We start from the raw sequence: 23,549 nt of genomic DNA, 5'->3' as shown, positions 1-23,549 counted from the left end.
ACACACACACACACACACACACACACACACACACACACACACACACAACAAGCTCCATAGGTTTTCCACTGAGACCAATGCATATAAGTCAGGGAAACAGGCATCCAATGGTTCTTTTTCTAGACTTACGGCCAGGACAGATTCTTCTGAGTAGTTAGAGGTCTGCTCTTGTCCAACTGACTCTGCAATATGCTGGAGTCATGGAGAGTCACATACTACATAAATGACTCAACAACTACAAGAACATGCCCATGAAAATACTTAATCTCAGGGCAGCTAGGTGGTACAGTGGCTAGAGTACCAGCCCTGAAGTCAGGAGGACCTGAGTTCAAATCTGACCTCAGACTAAACACTTAATACTTACTAGCTGTGTGACCCTGGGCAAGTCACTTAACCCCAATTGCCTAAAAAAAAAATACTTAATCTCAGAAAAATTCTTCACATGCAATAAACAACCATTTACATTTCATAGTTTGCTCCTTTGTGCTCTTTCAAAACCTTGCTCCATGAGAACCTTTCTCTGGGAATTTTCGCTCTTTTGCTCAACTCATGACTCTCTGTTTAGCTTCCTAAACCAATTGAATTTAGGAACTACAATCTATCTTTATTTGCTTAGATGTTGGTTTGAATCATACATTTCTCTAAATAGATTCTTTTTTTTTTCTTTTTGTTAATTTCTATTAATCTTTAGTAAACTCATCCATTCACACTCTTACAGTCAGATGAAATCTTAGGATCATAAAACTAGAGGTGAAAGGGATAATAGAGGACATCTAAATCAAAATTTTTATCTTACTAATGAGGAAACTGAGGCCAAGAGAGGTGAAAAGTGTTACCCAAGATCACACAGATAGGATGTATGTTATTCTAGAGCTAAGGAAATCATTCTTCCATTGGAAATCATCATGCATTTTGTGTCTTCTGAGATGCTAAACATTCAATGGATCAGAGATACTTATCACATGGATTTTTATGGTTTTTCACCATGTAGACCAGTTATTCTTTTAAAAAACAAAAACAGAATTGGTCAGTTTTCTGCTATTTGTCACTGCGGAAAAACAGGATATACAATTGTTTCTGAAAATTACTATTGTTCTGTTTAGGTCACCTTTGCTATGGATGTATTGATTTTTCAGCCATGGGCACTTGCAAAGATCATTACCACAAGGCCTGACACATGGTAGGGGCTTAATAAATTGTTTTTGATTTCTTGTTTGAGTTTCTCCAATGTTAAGCAACTGTGTCCTGTAGAGGGAGCTCCTCAATTAATGAAATCACAGATCCTTGAACCATTGAAATCAAATTTCAAAAAAAAAAATCCCACTGAAACTGAATTTTCATCTTCATCAAATCATTTGTCTAACCCCTCTAAATAGAAGGTGCAATGACAGGTAGGATTGCTCTTTCTGATCATTTTGTGAGTTTTATTCTTATGAACAGAAAGGACCTTTGAAATTGAAGATAAATTTTATACTCTAGCTCTGCTTCTTCCTCCTTTGCAATGAATGTGCCTTTGTAAAGAACTTACCTACTATTGCTCTTCAGGAAGCTCCTTTATGTTGGAAGTGAACAATTGTTCTATTTGTTTTGTGTGGTTTTATTTCCTATATATAGGGACCTTCATTTATGGTACCAGAGGGCTAGTGACTTAACCTATTTTGCTTTGAAATAGCCATCTATGGGGTGTCACACATCTGCTTTGAGTGTCTTCAAAGCTGACTTACTGGCCCATCTAATTTTCCAAGTGTAACAGAAGTGCACAGAAGTGGTGTGAGCCTTTCCTATTATATACCAAGAGCTTGTCTGAAATAGTTTGGCAGGGAGAAAATATATCTGTTAGTTTGTTATTGTTACTTTATTAATTTCCTTGGCAGGAAGTAGCAAAAACATAAAAAAAGGAAGAATATAAAATAGAAATTGCTAAATAGTTATCCATTCACAGAATCAGATAGTAACAGAAATTTACAGCTGTATGGAACCTAAGAAATCATCAAATCCACCTCCATTTTATAAATGAGAAAAGTTAGGCTATGGAAGCTGTGACTTCCCCATGGTTACACAGTAAATGTAATGTGGGATTTGATCCTAGGTATTTTTGATGCCAAAGTCAAATATGCTATTCCCTATATTATGCTGTTTCTCAAGTTCTAGAGTTACAGTCAGAAGAAATGCATTCATAGTCTAGTTTTGCTGCTTCATACTAGAATAATATTGAGCAAATCACTTCGCTTTTCTGTGTCTCAATTTCATCACTTGTAAAATAAAGGTGAATGATTCAATAATCTTTAAGTTTTCTTCTAATTCTTTCTGATTTAATAAAAAAATTTGGGTCTTCATTGCTAGGTCTATATCCCAAAGTCATCGGAAAGGGAAAAGGACCTGTTTATACAAAAATATTTATAGCAACTCTTTTTTTGGTGGCTAAGAATTGGTATTCAAAGGGATAGTCATCAATTGGGGAATGCTTAAACAAGCTGTGGTTATATTTTTGTAATGGAATACCATTGTGCTATAAGAAATGACAAGCAGGGTGATTTCAGAAAATCTGGACTCATATAAACTGATACAAAGTGAAATGAACAGAACCAGGATAATGTTATACACAATAACAGCAATATTGTTCAGTGAAGAACTGTGAATGATTTAGCTATTCTCAGCAATACGATGATCTAAGACAATTCCAAAGGACTAATGATGAAGCATACTATCCACCTTCAGAGAAAGAACTGATATTGTTTGAATACAGATTGAACAATGCTCTTTTTTCACTTTCTTTGATTTTTTTTCTTTTATTTGAGTCTTCTTGTACAAAATGACTGATATGGAAATGTTTTATATGATTACATATGCATAAACTATATCTGACTGCTTACTATTTCAGGGAGGGAGGAGTTAAAGGGAGGAATGGAGGAATAAAATTTGCAAATCAAAACTTGAAAAAATGTTAAAAATTGTTTTAGCATGTAATTGGGGGAAAATAAAGTATATTTTAAATAATTATTTATTTAAAAAAAAGCAGCTGAGAAAATATCAATAACCACTGATTCACTTGCCTGTTCTCCCACTTTTACAAAATTCTTGAGACTATTCTATATAAACATTGAGGAGATCATTAATCAAAGTTTGAGAAGTGAATAGACAGGATTTTGCAAATAATGTTCTATAGGATGCCACATTTTTGTAGTCACAATTGGCTAAATGTAAACAAAATACAAAGTCATTGTGTTTATTATTTTGCTATTTCAAAAAAAAAAGTTTAATTTGGTAGAGCAAAATGCCTTACTGAAAACTCTCTTCCAACAAGGTGCCTCCTGAATATATGTCAAAATTACGAGATCTTGAAGCATATAATAACAGAAATTATTATTCGACTCTCTGAATATTAATAACCAAATGAGGCACTAACAAGACAATGTGTATTAATCAAAGGTATATGTCTCTATCACCGAGGATGTTAATATCAGAAAAGGGGAACCTGTGGGTGGTGAGGCACCCTAGATCTATTTGTCTGTGGATGACTTTTTAAATGCTGACTCAACCTCAGAATAGTGCAAGGACTACTAAAAGAAATCTACAATCAGTTGCAGAAGTGTGATCTACCTTTCTGCACAGGAAAAAGAATCACACGAATACAGAATGTCTATTACCCAGTTTTAGATATGTATCTCAATGGACAACCCATAGAGTTGTATACCTGTTTTTTCATGCCATTCTGTATGACAGAGATATGATTGCCTCAGAGTAGAATAGGAGGAGGAAGAAGAAGAAAGACTAAGGAGAATCACCTTCAGAAAACAGGAAGTCACCTTTAATGATTCCAAGCTTCTCTCTGAAACAAAGGCCTATATTTTAACATTTATATTCTGATTGTGAGACTATATGTTTGTGAATCATAAACCATCACAATCTCCAAAGAAGAATGAAAGTTGTTGGTCACACAAATGACAATGAAGATTTTCATTTTGGTATCACTAGACTGAAAAAGCATAACACATTATCAATGAAAAATTGCACAATGGGATGGCAAAAGGATATCATGAGAGATGTGTGAATGGGGGGAAAAACAAGACTGTCATATAATAAAATCAACCTTTTATCATTAATTTGGTTTTCTTGTCTTTTTGCTAGAATTAGAATTTCTAAAATTATGTCAAAACAGGTGAGTAGAAGGGGCATCCTTGATTTATTCTGGTTTGCATTAGGAAAACATATTCCATAAAAACAATTTTAGAACTTTAATATTTATATTAATGTAAATACCAATTTTGTTTGAAATCTCAATATTGCCACACATAATTTATGTGTGAATCTTCTGATCATTTTATTTGATTTCTTACTTATTCACAGTATTAATGTATTTTTAAAAAAAATAATGATTTGATTTTCTTATCATTCTTAAACATATTATTTGTTAGTCCTTTTAAAGCAGATCTTACTTTTATCTGTTATATAGTCTTTTATTTTACATTTTTTCTTTTTCTCTTCTAATTACTTTCTAGTCATTTCAATTAAATACACAGTTTTTTTCTCTTTTAAAATTTTTGCTAATATATATTAGAAATATAAATTTTCCTTTGATTTTAGCTGCATCTCCAAAATGTTAAAATATTATTTCACTATTATCACTATTTTTAAAATTATCTATTACTTCTATGATTTTTTGCCTCAATCATTATGCAAGATGTGATTGTATTTGTAAACATTTAGGTCTGCATATTTTGTTCATCTGCTATTATTAATAAATCTATTGCATAATGCTTTGTAAATACATATTTTCATATTTTTAAAAATTGTTTTATGCCTTTATGCCCAAACACATGATAAAATATATAACAGCACTACAGGAAAAAGAAGAATATATGTATTACTTAATAGTTCCATTCAGAAGTTGCTACAGGTCAATCAATTCTCATTTTCCACAATTAATTCTATCTATATTTTACTTCTTGTTTAATGACTAGACGTTTTTGAAGATTTTTGACACCATAGATCCTGTGCTGAAATTTGTGTCAGGATGATCAGATTTTGAACTCTTCCTTCTACACTTACTCACTGTGTCACAATAGGCAAGTTCCTCAACATCTTTAATTCTATAAAAATTTTGCATCATAGCATATGACATATGCATCAGAGTTCAACATTCTATTAATCCCAGGCCATAGGAAGTAAAAAAAAAAATTGCAAAACATTTTTCTAGAGTGGATGTCATGCATAGTGATGAAGATAGAAATATCTGAATTTCTCATAATGATTTCATTATAGCTCTAAATGAAAAGATAAGGTTTATGTGTAAAAGTCCAATCTATAGTAATCTAGTTTTTGTATCATCTTGGTCGTGGAAAGTTAGTGATGGAAATGGTCTGATTTTTTTAATGGTAGAAAACGGGTGGGTGGATTTTTGTTGTTGATATTGTTGTTATTTTTTTTCCTGGTCTTTTCATTGTTCTTCCATGTTAAGAAGCTTCCACCACAAAGTAGAGCAATCATTTACCACCCCTACAGCTGCCAGATCCATCTCAAGGGCTTTGATGTTCGTTTGTTTTTTCCTGAAAATTAATTAAGTTGTTTTACAAAAATAGCTTGTTAATTCTGGGCATTGTATCTCACCTTTTATTTCACACTTTCTTTTATGATTCAGTAAAATCAATCTTATTTAATTTTAGGCTTGAATGATCATTGAAGCCTATTTTTCCCAACAACAACCACCACAGTAATATCACTAACAGTCATCCCATGGGGAATGTGATCTCTTTCCTTGGCATTATGCTCAATGTTTAAAGTTGTAGAATTAAGAGGACAGCAAAAAAAAAAAAACATATAAGATATATAAATAACATGAAATTCAGCACTCACCTGACAGAGAACTAGTTAAAGCTGGTGAAATCATCTCAGTCTCATTTCATCTGATCAAGGTCAAATTTCTGAGTAAACCTAGTCTCAGCATAATGATTGCTGTCATAAAATGAAATTATATAGAATTATTGAATGCTCCAAGTAATTCAAACACCATTATATGCTTTTATGATTCATGACAAACTGGTCATCCTGCAGCTAGGGCGTCTTACCAATTCATTTCTAGGCTCTGTTGTTGGAAGAAGAATTAAGCATTTCCTACTTCGAGTGTGTTTTCAGGGTCATCCGTCTGCTGCCTTACTTGCCATTTACCTACATCTACTCTCTTTGAACAAATGAATCAGGTCTTCAGTTCATGCCCATTTTCTACACATATCCAGAGCAGAGAAAGTTCTGCAAGCAATAAGTGACTTTCCAAGCCCTAATTTTACTGAGGGAAATCTTTACTGTAACATGCACTGTGTTAAAAAAAAAAGAAAAAAAAGAAAAAGTACTTGTTGTGAGAGTACTGTTTACCACCAGATGATTAATTTCCCTTGTTCTTCACAAACAAGAAAACCATGTGCCATGAGAAAATGCAGGCAAACACAGGTAGGGTATTGTCACTGTGAGGATGGAATAAGGGAGTCTTAGTTTATTCAAAACTGATTGAATAGCACCATCAGAAACTGTGCTTCTTGCCAAGTCATACAGTTCTCAAATATCAACAGAAGGAGAAATCTCATTTTTGTGACTGCAAGTATTGTCTATGCATATTATTTTTCCCTTGACTAGACCACAGGAGAAACAGTTATCTACATAATCACATTAAGCAAGAAATATTAATTCCAGTACTCGAGTTTTGGTTGTGCTTTTCAGAGACTAAGGCTGCAATTCTAGCAAGCTATATAATTTTGCCCATTGTGGCATAGCAGAAAGAGAGCTGGATATGGAAGTCAAAGATTTTAATATGACTAGCTAAAAAATTAGTTAATTTTTGACCCATATGATCCTTAAGTCCAAGCAATCAATATCAAAGATTATTCCACTTGTAATTTTCCAGTGGATTTTTTTTTTGGCTACCTTACTACATGAATTTTCACTTGGAATCTGTTCTTCGTAGCAGTCATGCATATCAGTGTACATAGACCCTAAAATCTTCTTTAACTCTAAATTGTTGATCATATGATCCTAACTTCTGATTAGAACAGGTTTTGGAGATATAAAATATTTCATGAACTTATAATTTCATCACAGTGAATAGTTTCTTCACCATTGGAGGTTTCAATTATCAGAAATCCAGGAATATGAATTGCTTTTATCTAGTCCTAATAATAATAATAATAGAGGGCAGCTAGCTGGCACAGTGGATAGAGCACCGGCCTTGAAGTCAGGAGGACCTGAGTTCAAATCCAGCCTCAGATCAAACACCTAACACTTACTGACTGTGTGACCCTGGGCAAGTCACTTAACCCCAATTGCCTAAAAATAAAAAATAAAGAATAATAATAATAAACTCAATTGATGGTGGCAAAAGATAGTGATCTAAGTGCTTCTTGGAGCATTTTTTACGTTTGCTAAAACGTTATGTTTTAGGAAATGTAATCATAGTCGAAATTCTGAAGTTTCATTTAGTAGACTTTAGCACTTTTGGTATTAATAAGAATAAATATAGTCATACTACACCTGAGGAAGGGCCAACTCATGGTGATAATTAGATGAAAACTTGGGTAATTCCTACCTGAAAAGAAAAGGAGTCAAGTTCTGAACAGAGAGCCCAGCCAAAAACACAAAGGCCAGATATCGTTTATATCATAGTCCTCTAAGAATGCTTAATCCATGAAGATGAGAAAGCAGGAAAACCAGATGCAGGAGTAGGGGCCAGGATTGGATCAAGAGGTGTGACATGAGGAGAAAATGTTTATTTTCATGAATTAATTTGCTTCCCCAAATCTTTGGTCTTATGGTTTATAACACTCCCTGTTCCATGCCCTAAGCCTTATATGGTCCGAGGTCACATCCACAATGTCTTATTTAGAACTGATCATTCTATTTTTATGCACAATTTATAGATTTTCAATCAGAGAGGTGAACTAACTTGTTTGAAGTCACATAGTTAATTAATAATTGAGCCAATATTTGTACTCAGATTTTTTGACTCCAAATGTAGCTTACTTCATGATAACAGTTGCAACTGGTATCATGATTTATCAGAATTTATGGTTAATTAATATCTTTATGCGGGATATTACCAAATTCATATACTGTTTGTCACTCTCCTAAGCTTCAGTCATATATTAAAAACCATCTTTTGGACATCTTGAACTGGATGTCCTTTAGACTTCTCAAACTCATCATATCTAAAACAGAACTATTTATTTCCCCCAACCCCAACCCCTTCTCTCTTTGCAGACTTCCTATCACTATCTAGGGCACAACCATCTTCCCAATCACCCCAGGTTTACAAACTCATTGTTATTCTTGAAACAATTCACACTCACACTATATATCCAATTTATTGCCAAGTCAGTTATTTCTAACTTTATAACATGTCTTATGATTCACCTTTTTCTAGACCAAAGTCTTAATTCAGTCCTTTATTGACTCTTGCCTAGAGCATTTCTTTAACTTTCTTACTATTCTCCATACCTTGTCTCTCCCCACTCCATTTTCCAGTCAGATACTAAGATATTTTTCTGAAGTATAAGTCTGATCAATGTCACTCAATGAGTTCCAGTGGAACCCTATTACATCCAGGATTTAATAAAATATAATAGTCCTTTAATTGTCATTTAAAGTTCTTCTTGGCCAAGATGGCGGAGGGAAAGCAGTGACTGTCTTGAGTTCTCTCCCAAAGCCCTCCAAATACCTAAAAAAAATGGCTCTAAACAAATTCTAAAGCAGCAGAACCCACAAAAAGACAGAGTGAAACAAATTTCCAGTAAAAGACAGCCTGGATGGTTGATCAGAAAGGTATATCGCTCCAGGTGGGGAGAGGAGCGCAGTTCGATGTGGGTGTGCTGAATCGCAGGCAGCTATGGCAGTTTCCAGACTTCTCAACTCCTGAATGCCAAAGACAACTTAGAAAGTCAGTGGGAAAAGTCTGTGACAGGAGCGCAGTTCGATGTGGGTGTGCTGAATCGCAGGCAGCTATGGCAGTTTCCAGACTTCTCAACTCCTGAATGCCAAAGACAACTTAAAAAGTCAGTGGGAAAAGTCTGTGACTGTGGTGAGAGAGGAGCTAGGTCTCAGCCGCAAGTCTCGAGAGCAGCCCAGGGAACATAGCTTTTTCCTGAGCTTATGGCCCACAGACTGAGGAGGAATCAAGTGGCTGATCAGAGGGGGATTTGCAGGGATCTCTTTGCCAATGCTGAGGCAGGAATCTTTTGCTTTACCGGTGCCTGGATCTGGGTCACAGTTCTGAAGGGTGGTCCTGGGGCAAGGAGGAATGATGATGCGGTGGAGCTTGTTATGGTGGTGGAGAGAAAACACCTCGCCCCTTATCATAGCCCCTTGGAAGAGCTGAAAATTTACAGGTCCCTAGAAATACCTCTGAAAATAGCTGTACAAACCCCCAAAGCTTGGGAGAGTACACTCTTCACATTGTAAGCAGACTTTTACCTTACCAAAGAGTTTAAAACTCAAGTAATTGGCCAGGATTATGAGTAAGCAGCACAAAAAGAGTCAGACTATATTATCTTACTTTGGTGACAAAGAAGATCAAAACATACAACCAGAAGAAGGCAACAAAGCCAAAGCTCCTACATCCAAAGCCTCCAAGAAAAATATGAATCAGTCCCAGCCCTTGGAAGAGCTCAAAAGGGATTTTGAGAAGCAAGTAAGAGAAATAGAGGAAAAACTGAGAGTGATGCAAGAAAATCATGAAAAACAAGTCAACAGCTTGCTAAAGGAGACCCAAAAAAATACTGAAGAAAATAACACCTTAAAAAATAGCCTAACCCAAATGGCAAAGAGGTCTAACAATCCAATGAGGAGAAGAATGCCCTAGAAAGCAAAATTGGCCAAATAGAAGAGAAAGTCCAAAAGATTACTGAAGATGATACTTCCTTAAAAATTAGAATAGAGCAATTAGAAGCTAGTGACTTTATGAGAAAGCAAGACACTGTAAAACAAATCCAAAGAATGAAAAATTAGAAAACAATGTGAAATATCTCCTTGGAAAAACAACTGACCTGGAAAATAGATGCAGGAAGAGAATTTAAAAATTATTGGACTATCTGAAATCCATAATCAAAAAAAGAGCCTAGACATCATCTTTCAAGAAATTATCAAGGAAAACTGTCCTGATATTTTAGAACCAGAGGGCAAAATAGAAATTGAAAGAATCCACCGATCTCCTCCTGAAAGAGATCCCCAAATGAAAACTCCTAGGAATATTGTAGCCAAATTCCAGAGTTCCCAGGTCAAGGAGAAAATATGATAAGCAGCCAGAAAGAAACAATTCAAGTATTGTGGAAACACAATCACAATAACACAAGATTTAGCTGCTTCTACATTAAGGGACAGCAGGGCATGTAATATAATATTCATGAGGGCAAAGGAGATAGGATTACAACCAAGAATCACCTACCCAGCAAAACTGAGTATATTCCTGCAGGGGAAAAAATGGTCATTCAGTGAAATAGAGGATTTTCAAGCATTCTTGATGAAAAGACCAGAGTTGAATAGAAAATTTGATTTTCAAATACAAGACTCGAGTGGAACATGAAGAGGTAAACAGGAAAGAGAAAATCATAAGAGACTTATTAAGGTTGAACTGTTTACATTCCTGCATGGAAAGATGATATTTGTAACTCATGAGACCTTTGTCAGTGTTAGGGTAGTTGGAGGGGAAAAAATTATATGTATGTATATATAGATATAGATAGATAGAGGGCACAGGGTGAGTTGAAAATGAAGAATAAATTAAGGGGTGAGAGAGGAATATACTAAGAGAAGGAGAAAGGGAGAGGTAGAACAGGGTAAATTATCCCACAAAAAAAAAAAACCAGAAAAGAAAAGGCTCTTACAGTGGAGGGGAAATGGGGGAAGGTGAGAGGGAATGAGTGAATCTTATTCTCATAAGATTTGACTTAAGGAGGGAATAACATACACACTCAATTGGGTGTGGAAATCTGTCTTACCCTATAGGAAAATGGCGGGGGGGAAGGGGACAAGAGAGTAGAGGGATGATAGAGAGGAGGGCAGATTGGGAAAGGGAGTAATCAGAAGCAAATACTTCTGAGGAGGGACAGGGTCAAAAGAAAGAATAGAATATTATAATGGGTGGGCGGGATAGGATTAAAGGAAATAGAGTTAGTTTTCCACAGCATGTCTACTATGGAAGTGTTTTGCATAACTGCACATATGTAACCTATATTTAGCTGCTTGCCTTATCAATGAGGGTGGGTGGGGAGGGAGGGAGGGAGAAAATTTGGAACCCAAAGTTCTAAAAACACACGTTTAAAAAAAATGTTTCCACATGCAACTGGGAAATAAGAAATACAGGAAATGGGGTACAGAAATCCATCCTGCCCTACAGGAAAATTGAAGGGGAAGGGGATAAGAGAAGATAAGGGGAGAGATAGAAGGAAAGGCAGACTAGGGGAAGGGGTATTTAGAATGCATGCCATCTTGGGGTGGGGGGAGGGGCGAGATGGGGTGAAAATTTGGAAGTCAAAATTTTGTGGAAATAAATGTTGAAAACAAAAAAAAAGTTACCATAAAAAAAATAAAGTTCTTCTTACCCTAAGGCATTCCTACCTTTGTAGCCTTCTCACTCTTTACTCCCCTCCACATGCTCTGACCCAGCCATACTGCTCTACTTGCTGTTCCTCAAACAAAACTTTCCCTTTCTCAATCCCATACTTTTGTACTTGTCCACCACACCTAGAAAGCTCTACAACCTCATCTCTACCTCTAGCTTCTCTAGACTCCTTCAAGGTCCAACTAAAACCTCAACTTCTTTAGGAGGCCTTTCTAGGTCCCCCTCCAGCTACTAGCCACTTCAATTCTTAGATGACCTTCTATCTACTCTGTATATATCTCATATTTACCTGGTTTATTTACATATTGTATTCTCCATTTGAATGTAAACTTCTTTTAGGCAGTGACTGTTTTCACCTTTCTTTGTATTCTCAGCAAACCTATTGAGAACACAGTAAGTATTCAATAAATGCTTGTTCAGTGCTGACTGACAGAATTCTCCCCAGTCTTTGAAATTTGAGTGAGGCTGATATGTGTAGCTAAAGCTTAGAATATCAAGTCAACTCTCAGGTTTGTGGATAGCAGTAAAAAAAGAAAACCAAACAACAACAAAAAACAAAAAATAGTCAATGAACAATCATGTGATTCATTACTCTTTGCATCATCTTCATGGGAATATCTCTCCTTTGTCCAGTCTCTGCTCACCATGGCTAAGAAAATGACTCTCTCATGTTTTTTTTTCCTCTGGAAAGAGTCAGCCATGTTTTTAGCCATGCTTATCTCACTGCATTCCTAGAAGGAACAGTTGGCTGGCACCTCTCAGAAAGGAAAGCTGACAAGAATTATACTCAGCATACTTATCATCTTGTATTCTGTTTATGTTCATAAGATGGACCTCTTCACATCATATTCACCATTTTGGGTAAGTACTAGGAGGGAGAATACCTAAATGTTCTGCCTACTTGGACTTTCTGAGCTGTTTTTGGCATATTATTAACATAATTATAGTGTTATTTGATCATCCACAAGATATTTTTTCCATTTTAGATAACAATAATAATAACAGCTTATCTTTATAAAATGCTTACTATGTGCCATATCTGTGTTAAAGCTTTATAAATATCATCTCATATGATCCTAACAATAACGCTGGTATGTAGGCGCTATTATTAACCCAATCTTACAGATGAGGAAACTGAGAAAAACAAAACAAATAGACTTGCCCTAGATCACACAGCTAGTTAAGTGTCTGAGGATAGATTTGAACTCAAGTCTTCCTGATGCTAGGTAGGCACAGCTCTCTATTCATTGTGCCTTCTAGCTATTCCCACTGCTCTACCCAGATGGCTAGATAGGTGCATATATATGTACACACACACATATGCAGGTGTTTATATACTTATATGCATGGATGTATGTATATATGTATATACATGTGTATTTATGCAGATATATTCTTGTATTCTAATCATGTTCTATATCAACAGTTGTTTTGGGAGAAAACTCAGTGAATAGGAAAAAAAAATGAGAGAGGACAAAGCAGCCATCATTGGACTACAGTTGGGGGGAATGAATTACCAGTTTGTCCAATTAAACAAAAGGGAAAGTTGACTTTTGTCACATTCTACAAAGGCTTATGAGAACAAATCAACCGGGTTCTGGGGTTAAGGGTCTCATGGAATTAAGTAGTCAGGTATATGCTTACAAGTACATGTGCTAATTGTGTTGATTCTTTTCAGGTTGTAAGTGATTCTTCTGAAGCATATCGGTAAAATTTTTTGAAAAGTGACTTCTATGAGAGAGGAGGATGCACTGTGCATATGAGTTTTTCTCTTACTGAATGCCCATTCTTCCTTAAGTACAGAATTAAATGAATGTAATAATTTCAGCATTTCTGCCTGTCAGGTCTTCTAAATCTGTCTCTGTCTGTCTTTCTCTCTTTCTCTTTCTCTGTCTCTCTGTCTCTGACTCTGACTCTGTCTCTGTCTCTCTCTGTCTCTGTCTTTGTCTCTGTCTCTCTATCTCTTTCTCTGTCTGTCTCTCTCTCTCTCTCTCTCTCTCTCTCTCACACACACACAAACACACACTCATGCACTGAGTTAAAGTAGCTGGAAAAGGAATGACTTATTTTTTCTTTAAATGTTGATACATTAAAAATACATATTGGAAGAAAAAGATGTTGAAGTCAGTCACTTGTGTCCACAAAAGTACTTGAATTCTTTGTGACTGCTCTCTTTCATTCCCTGGGCTTCACCTTCTGCCTGATTTATTCATAAATGAAGTCAATTGACAGATGAGTACTATTGTTCCTCCTTAAATAGATTTTACTGAGAAAGGCCTACAAGGTATCTTTTGTTTATTGTTTAATGATGTGAGTCCCAGGAACATCTTGCCTAAAATCCCCATTGGCCATCTTGGAAAGATCTATCTGAGGATGACCTTAGTTGAGTTGTCATAGAAATAACCCTTTGTATGTCACTTGGTACGCTCTGTTGTGGCTATGATAAAACTGTACAGAATCCTTGTCATGTACAATAGTAGCAAGTTCATCTTTCTAACAATACCTTGCCACCCTTTGTTATCCTCAGGCAACAGCTTCCAAAGAGACACTGACAGAACTGAAAATATTGCCCAAGAGCCCTAAGGGGAAAAAATGGAGGAAGTTTGTTTCTGGGAGTCATGACTCTCAGAAAGTGATTGGGAACACAGACAAAGAAGGAAGGGTTGTATGATACCTGCCAGTGTTCTAGCATAGCTAGTTTAAATCAGCAACCCTATCCTACAAAGTAGGAAACAGAGGACCAGCAGGGTTAAATAACTTGTCTTAGATTGTCTGGGTGATTAAGTAGAAGAGCTGGGATTTGGAATAAAGTACTCTGCTTCCAAGGCCAATGTGATTTTCCACTGTACTATGCTACTTGTCCCCAAACGTAAAGCTGATTGTCAAATGCCATGTTAGTCATTGGTCTCCACGTCTTCTCTAACCCAATGGATTAATATGAATTTGGAATTCTTTTACCCACAATCTTACCTAGTATATTAGAGAGAAAAATCAGTATCACAGTGATTGTTTTAGGACTTGAACTTTATGCTTCTCATATATTGTTCTTTTGGGGGGGTGGGCCAACACACTGCCAGTGGTTGGTAGGCAAGTTAGCCAACCAACAGGGGGAAAGAAGATGGTTCTGATATATAATGTTAAAATTAATAAACAAATGAAATTTTAAAAAATTAATAAATGAACAAATAAACAAATAAATGAGTGGATGAATAATGAATCAATCAATCACTCAATCCTGAGGGCCAATTTCCCATGGCTATGCTCATAACCACCATTGTCACTGTCATTGTGAGGCAAAGAACATGGCCTCTACTTTCTTCTGGGCACTCTCTTCAGGTTACCCTTTCACGACTTCATTTCATCTTCCCTTGGTGTCCATTTTCTTTTGATTTCATCTGGATAAATACAGATTAAGAGAATAGGGTCAAAGAAAATTTATGTTCATATTCTTCCTTCTACTTTCAGGTGGTAGAGAAATGTTCAGAAGACTTGGTTTTTATGCTGATTGAACCAATCACTTGTTGATTGATAGTGAGCAAGTCATTTAACATCTCTGGTTCTCAGCTTCTGTATATGAAAAATGAAGGTGGCGCACTATAGGATTTTGATTGTCCCTTCCAGATCTGATAACAAAAATAATGAATTATAAAGTATGATGCACATAGGAAGTGGGCAGAAGGAAACTGATGAATCAGAACCTTTGGATGTAAGTAAGCTATAACTTCAATGAAATAATAACTTGTAATGGTTTTTTGTGTTATGCCACCACAGTATGACCAGGCCATAGTGGACTTATGAGGAAAGACAATTAATATTAATGACAAACATCATTTTTAGTTGCAAAGAATTGGAAACAAAGTAGACACCATTTGATTGGGGAATATCTAAACAATTTATGGAATGAGAATGTAATTGTATATAACTTGTCAGGAATAATGAATACAGAGGGTCATGGAAAGATTTATATGAACTGATGAAAACTGAAATAGAGCTAAGAAAACAACATATGCAGTAACCAAAACCATGCAAATGGAAAGAAAAATAGCCCCACTGCAAAACAATCAATAATGAATATAGCAAAATTAAAAAGGAAACAAGTGATGGTTCCCAAGAATAAATATGAAAAGACACTCCACTCCTTTGCAGATGTGGGAGGTCCACAATTATAGAATGTTGGAAATATATAGTTTCAGATTTCTTTGGTATGTTGTCTTTTTTCTGATTTCATCTCTCTCTTTCTCTCTCTTTCTCTCTCTTTCTCTTTCTCTCTCTCTCTCTCTCCCTTAAATACAATTTGTTACATGAAAGTCTGTATGGGAAAAGTGAGGGTTACTAAAAGAAACTTACATAATGAAAAAAGATGTCAGCAAAATGTATTTTAAACTATTGATAGCTAATATTGCTATAGCACTTTAAGTTTGGAAAAGCTCTCTCTATATGTGTGTGTATATGTATATGTATACATATGTTTACATAGACACACATTATTTATGCACACATGAAACAACTAGGTGGCTCAGTGGATAAAGCACTGGGACTGGAGTCAGGAAGACCTGAGTTCAAATCCAGCCTCAGACACTTACTAGTTTTGTGACCCTGGGAGAGTCACTTAATTTCTGTTTGCCTTAATCCACTGGGAAAGGAGATGAGAAACCACTCTAGTATCTTTGACAAGAAAACCATGTATTGGGCCACAATGAGTCAGATGTGACCAAATAACAGCCACCAATACATGATATTTCATTCTCACAATAACACTATAAGGTATTATTATTATTCCTATTTAACAGATGAGGAAACTTAAGGTGAAAAAGATTAAGTGACTTGTCTATGGTCACATAGGCAGTCAGGAATTTGAACCTAGGCCCTATAACCCCAGAACTAGTTATGTTTTGGCTATATCCCCTCTTCTGTCTACCATCCCTCCTTCTTTCTGAAAATCATTGTAAAGGGAATCGTAGCCACTAAAAAAGCCATTAATCCCTTGGAAGGAAAGGAGGGGGAGTATTTTTCTCTCATGTAATCAAAAAGGCCCTGGTATAATCTCTGGAAAACATTTAAAACCCATAAATATGAAACTATCACATATTTCTGATCCAGTCTCATCAGATTGCTTCTCTTGCTACTCTAGTAAATTGCATATTGCTTAATTGCATAATTCATCAATTTACAAACTACATTGAGGTCCAAATGTTATTTAAAATGTAATCATTCTAGATAAATACTGTTGCAGCTTTCATTTCAGTTTTTGATCACTGCACAGTAATGCAATATTTCCCATTGAATTTCACTATAGATCATGACCTACTAATATTTTTGGAATGTATTTACTGAATGTCTCTCTAGTACATGCACAATGTATATGATCCAATTCTGGGTATCCTCTGTATACCTTTTGATTAGGTGGCCTTCCTCACATGATAACCTGGAACCTAGGTCATTTATGAAGTGAATTGTGTCAACACAATAGAGAAAAAAATAATATATGACTTCCCTATAAGGAGATAGCATGACACTGTGGAAAGAACATTGGCTGTTGTTGGAAAAACTAGGTTCAAATCTTGCCTGATTCTTACTATCTGGGTGATTTTGGGGAAAAGTCTCTTAACAACTTTAGGCTTCAGCAAAATAAGGAAATCACATTAGATGGTAACCGAGCTCCCTGAGAAATCTAGACCTACGATCCCTTAAAGAGGACATTTATGAGATATTTTTAGCTTAATTTTCTATAAAAATAACTTAAATATGTCCTTTTGTATAAGAATATCATGGAATAAGAATAAGAATATCAGTAATCTCTTGTGCCAGTGCTACTCCTCCCAGAGTACCCTGTACACCCCAGTGAAATAGTCTGTTTCTTGGTAAAACGCACTAGCTCTGGAGTCAGAAGACCTGGTTCCAGTCCTGTTTCCGGTGCTTACCACCTGCATGATTTTGGGGTGAGTGGAGTAGGAACAACTTGTCCCAACATCTATAAAGGCCTCTGAAGCAGGTGCTATGGAGCTTTTAGAGCTTGGTAATTGAAAATGCCAAGGTCATCCACTGCATCTCTGGGCCATCTCCAGTCATCCTGACTTTTTTTTCTGGCATTGGACTTTGATGATTCAGGAAGAGAGAGTGAGGCTTTTACTTTGTGCACCTCTGCCTTACTTACATACAATTCATGCACAAGTCAAGACATCACCACATGATGTCATTTGTGTTCTTTGCGGGAAAAAAGACAAACAGCAACATCTGTGTGACTTTGGATAAGTCACTTCTGCCTGGGCCTCAGTTTCCTCATCAGTAAAATGAGGGGTCTAGATCAGATGGCCTCTGAAGCCCCTTTTAGCTCTAACTCGATAATCTATAATCTTAAAATTTTATGACAAATTCCTGGCTGCACTGACTATTTTTTATTATTTTTTTCTGAAGCTAAACTACTCCAGGATATGAACACATTCAAATGGAGGCAAGTAAGTGACTATACCTGACTGCAAAGGGGTGTTAAAGGGCCACGGTTGAAGTTTAAGTCTTCATTTATTTCAGGGCCACTGACAAATATCATGACTGTGGATGGTCCTTTGTGGGATCCTAGCAGATAGCAGAGATCAGATAATCTGATCCTATATAAATTTATGAAGAATCCTCCTGAAACATCTATTAACACAAAGTCAACCTTGTTGAAGCTGATTTGGAAATGGCCCATTGTCAAAAATAAATAAATAAAAATAAAAATGGTGAATTACCTGAAGTACTTCTTGGTGCTGTCCTGTCTTCTCTTTCTGTGGCATTCTTCCCACTAATAAGAAATAGCGCCATATATCTACAGAGGCCTAACTCTATACAAGCCTGCACTTTATGGAAATGCCCTAGACTTTAAAATTATTCCTCCTTTTTCCCTTAATGTGAGAAGTACTCCAACTAGGTCACTTGCTAAAACTTATTCAATTAAAGGGAAATCATATTAATAAAGTAAATCCTTATCTAGATTCCCACAGAAATATCCTCAAGACTACTGGTATAGTTTTAATTACCCCAAGCCTCTCTCTGAAACAAAAGCCAATCTTTTTAATGTCAGTATTCCTGCAGTGAATGAGATCTGTTCTGAGTTCCTCTTGTTTTTTCTGCCACCCCCATCCCCACTTGCCTTCAATCCTCTCCCCTATATGGTGAAGATAATAGAATAATACACTTGGACTTGGGTTCAAATCTCTCCTCAGACACTTATTAGTGGCGGGACTTGAATTTAACATCTTTCTTACTCAGTTTCCTTATCCCTAAAACTAGAGAGGAGGTATACTAGAATACATTGATATGAAATTCAAATAGGAACACACACCTATGGGTGACATATTGACTTAGAAAACCATTAATTAACATTATCTATGTTGCATTATTTTATTTATTTTGTTAAACATTTCCTAATCCCATTTTAATCTGGTTCTGGCCATACTTGGAAGTTTTCAGGCTGCTTTGGATCATGACTTGGAAACCTCTGTATTTGAAGATCTCTAAGGCCCCCTCCAGCTTTTAATCTGTTATCTTATTCATTGCATTTCTAATGCATTCAGCACTGTGATATCTATAGTCAAATTACAAATCATGATCTTAATACTCAAAGAGATTAAGTCCTAATTATACAGACATCATCAACACATAGGAAACAAATATTAATTAAAACTATTTAAGAGCTAAACTGTATGGAACAGACAGGAAGCACTAAGGTGTTTCAGAGAAAAAATAAGATGAAGTAAGACAATATTCAGAGAAGGCTTCATGGAAAAAAATAACAACTGAGACTTTGGGCTAGGAAATACATGGGTAGTTAGGGATGAGGGAAATAATGGGAACAAAAACCCATAGGAAGGAAGGAAACAAGTATTTATTGAGAGCCTACAGGTGCTATGCTAAACACCTTACAAATATCTCACTTAATTCTCAAAACAACCCTGGGAGGTAGCTGCTATTATTATCCTCATTTTATAGCTGAGGAAACTGAGGTAGGTAGATATTAAGTGACTTGTCAAGGTCACACAGTGAGTAGGTGTCTGCATATGAATTTTAGTTCAGGATCTCCTGACTCTAGGCCTAGCACTCTATCCACTGTGCCACCTAGCTGATACTGGTAGACATGTACATTACCTGTACATATAACAATGTGGAAAGAAGAATAACTATAGTTTGCAAGAATCTTGCCAGATAGGTAGCATAAATATTAGTTTTCCCATTTTATAGATGAGAAAATTGAGGCTGTATTAAGGGATGTATAACTTCTAGAAATGAGGAGGTGATAATCGTGCTGTACCCCACCCTGCTCAGGACCACACTGGAATGTTGCATTTAGTTCCAGGAGCCACAGTTTATTAAGGACGTTTTTAAGCTGGAGAATTTCATGCTAATGGCCTGATAGTTTATGTAGTATGAGCATCAGTTCAAAAAACTGCGGATGCTTAGCCTAGAGCTCCTCAGGATTGGGGCTAGAGGCATATTGTCTTCAACTGCATAGAAGGCTGTCAAACAAAGGAAGAAATAGATTTGTGCTATTTGGTCCCATGGAGCAGAATAACAAGCAACTGATGATTTTGCAAAAGGGCAAACCAAGGCTGAATATGAAGGAAAACCCTGCTAACAGAAATATTCTAAAGTGCCAGGGCTTGCTTCAGGAGGTAGTAAAGTCCTCCTCATTGGAAGTCTTCAGGCTGAATCTGGATGACTGTGAGTGGAGTCTACTGTAGGAGCGATCATCTTTCGAGTATAATTTGGATTACATGAGCACTGTGATCCCTTTCAACTTGTAATTCTGCTCTTCTCTGACTGATCCAGTCACATAGTTAGGAACTCCCCTCAAACCTCCATTTTTTGACTTCAGTCCAGTTCTTCCCATCATGCAATGGTGTCACTCTGACAAGATTCTCTGGAGGTCCTTTCAAACTTCCTTCCTTTTCTGGCCTTCTGCACAAACAGGCAGTTATCTATTAAATACAGTAGAACTTACTTCACTCAGGCAGGCAGAAGTCACACCTGCCCAATTTTGAGGCTTATTATTGCTACACTTTTTGGTTGTACATACTTGTATACAACTGTGGCCACTCTAATCAAATCTGTCAAGACAAGTAATGATAATTACTATCATCATCATAATAAAAAGAACTAGCACTTTATATATAGCACTTTCAGATTTGTACAGCATTTTATGTTTTCTCAGTTGATACTGATAATTTGATCCCAATTGAATAAATGATACTATTATTTCGCTTTAACAGATAAAGACACTGAGGCTGAGGAAGGTAAGTGATTTGACCAGCATCACACAGACAGCTCTATGATGCAGTGAATAGAGTGAGTACTGAGCCTGGAGTCAGGAAGACTTGAGTTCCAATCCAAGCTCAGACACTTACTACCTTTGTGATGCTGGGCAAGTCATTTAATCTCCCTTTACCTCACTTTCCTCTACTATAAAATGAGGATAATAATAATACCACCTCTCCAGGTTGTTGTGTGGATAAAATGAGATAATATTTGTAAAGCATTTAGCAGTGTCTGACACACAGGAGATACTGCATTAATGCTCGTTCTCTTCCCCTGTTCTCTGGCAGTTCTTTAAGTAGATGCTTCTAGGCCATGACATTTCATTAAACCAAGTTCTGTATAAACCAATTAGTGAAAAAGGAAGACCCATGATGGTATCAGTTGCCCATAAACTCTACTCTAAGAGCTCATCTTCTAATAGAAAGTACTGCATGGAAAAGACACAGGTACAGTCATGATCTTGTTGCTAGTTAGTAATCAATCAATTTATCAATAAACATATACTTAGTGCCTACTATTTGTCAGGCTCTGTGATAAACACTGGGGGTACAAAAAGAGGAAAAAGATAGTCCCTTCCAGAAAGGAGCTTACAATATAATGGGGGAGACAACAAGCAAACAAAAATGTACAATCAACAGAAGGAAGGCAGTGGAATTAAGCTAGTTTGGAGAAGCCTTCCTGTAGAAGGTAGGGTTTTAGTTGGGACAAAGGAAGACAGAGAGGTCAATAATCAGAGAAGAGGAAGGAGAGCATACCAGGCATGGGGGAACATCCAGAAAAAATGGCCAGAGCTTAGAGAAGGGGTATGTTTGTGAAATAGCCAGGAGGCCAGTATGACTGAATTGAAGAGTACATCTCATGGAATAAGGATTAAGAAGACTGGAAAGGCAGGGGAGCTAGGTTATGAAGGAGTTTGAATGTGAAGCAGAGCATTTTTTATTGGATCCTGGAAGCAATAAGAAGCCACTGAAATTTAGTGTGTGTGTGTGTGTGTGTGTGTGTGTGTGTGTGTGTGTGTGACATGATCATACCTGTGCTTTAGGGGGAAAAAGCACTTTAGTAGTTTACTGGAGGATAGATTGAAGTAGGGAGAGACTTGAGGCAGGCAGAACCACTAGAAGATTAATGCAATAATCCAGATGTGAAGTCATAAGAGACTGCACTAGAGATAGAAAAGGGGCATCTGACTCCTAGGTTGCAAGTCTGAAAGATTGGGAGTAGGTGTTGTTCTTTACAGTAATATTATAATCATCTAGGCTGATAAAACAAAATAAACAGGGAATGGCATTCTACCTCTCTCACCTCTTCCCTTTTTATGATTATAAATAATTTGTCAGGGCATTAAGCAATCCTGCTTGGGGTATAACAATAGCATGATGTCAGTACATGGGACACTCACATCATGAAAAAAAAAGATCACAGTCTTAAAATTTCACTTATAAAGAAACAGATAAATCAGCAAGTGATCTTTTAATTTTACCAAAGTCTTCTTTGCTTTGCCAATAGATTTACTACAGGTTCTTTTCAATAGTAAGTGCACTCCCCCAGTGCTTTTAAAATATAATTCAATTTAACAAAATGTGATTTGCACACAAATTTTCAGTAGCTTGCCAAGACTGCAGAAAATGACATATACCTGTAATTTGCTTGGGGAGCCCAGCATCTCTTTCCTATAATAACATTGCCTTATGCTGCATTGACTACAGGACAGTGAAGCAGTCACTTGTTAAATAGGACTATGGTGGCCAGACAGAGTTGATATAGCTTGAAAAAAGATTCTTACATTGGACCCAGGAGAATTGAAGTTCTAGTTCTGTCCTCTCCCTAGAGCTCATGTTATTGGTAGTGAGTTACGTACATTTATGGCCTTTCATTCAGACCCAAAAGACTCTTTTCCCAAACTTTTTTTTTAGTCTAAGACATATATCAGAATTGCTGATAAAAACCTGGTAACACTAGTGATTCTGGACATTCCTCCTTCTTCCCATCCCCTATCCTCCAACCCCAATGCTCCGGCTTCATGGCCTTCATTGAAAATATATTATCTTCACATCTTATGTCAAGAAAGAACCTTACAGGGAAAGTGCTCTAATAGTTTATCTCATTGGATTTTAATGAGATCTATTGAGAGAGCTAAATGGGATAGCATATTTTCCATTTAACAGATAAGGAAATAAACCCCTGGAGAGGTTCAGTACTTTTCTCAAGCTCTTACAATTGACTAGCGGGAGAATCTGAACAAGAATCTGAGACTTTTGACTCCTAGTCAGTCAGTCAATAAAGAATAAATGCCTATTATGTGCCAAGCACTGTGCTAAGTGCTGGGGATACAAAGAAAGGAAAATAGTTCCTGCTATCAAAGAATTCTTGTTCTAATGAGGAAGACATCATGCAAATGACAATTAATAAACAAGCTACATACAATATAAACTGGAAATAATTAGTAGAAAAAATCCACCAGAATTATGAGAGATTGAGGAAGGCTTCCTGTAGAAGGTGAGGTTTTAGCTGGATCTTGAAGGAAGCCAAGGAAGCCAGGAGCAGAAATGAAAAGGGAGAGTATTCAAAGCATAGGGGACAGCCAGTAAAAATGCCTAGAGTAGGGCGTTAGACAAGTAGATTTGAGAATCATCAGCATGGAGAGCATTTGAATGTTGAC

Source organism: Vombatus ursinus, unplaced genomic scaffold (genome assembly GCF_900497805.2).
Source record: "Vombatus ursinus unplaced genomic scaffold, bare-nosed wombat genome assembly UNPS02010548.1, whole genome shotgun sequence".
In the NCBI taxonomy this organism is placed as follows: Eukaryota; Metazoa; Chordata; class Mammalia; order Diprotodontia; family Vombatidae; genus Vombatus; species Vombatus ursinus.
The sequence above is the reverse complement of the archived record's forward strand: the minus strand, read 5'-3'. Positions refer to the sequence as shown.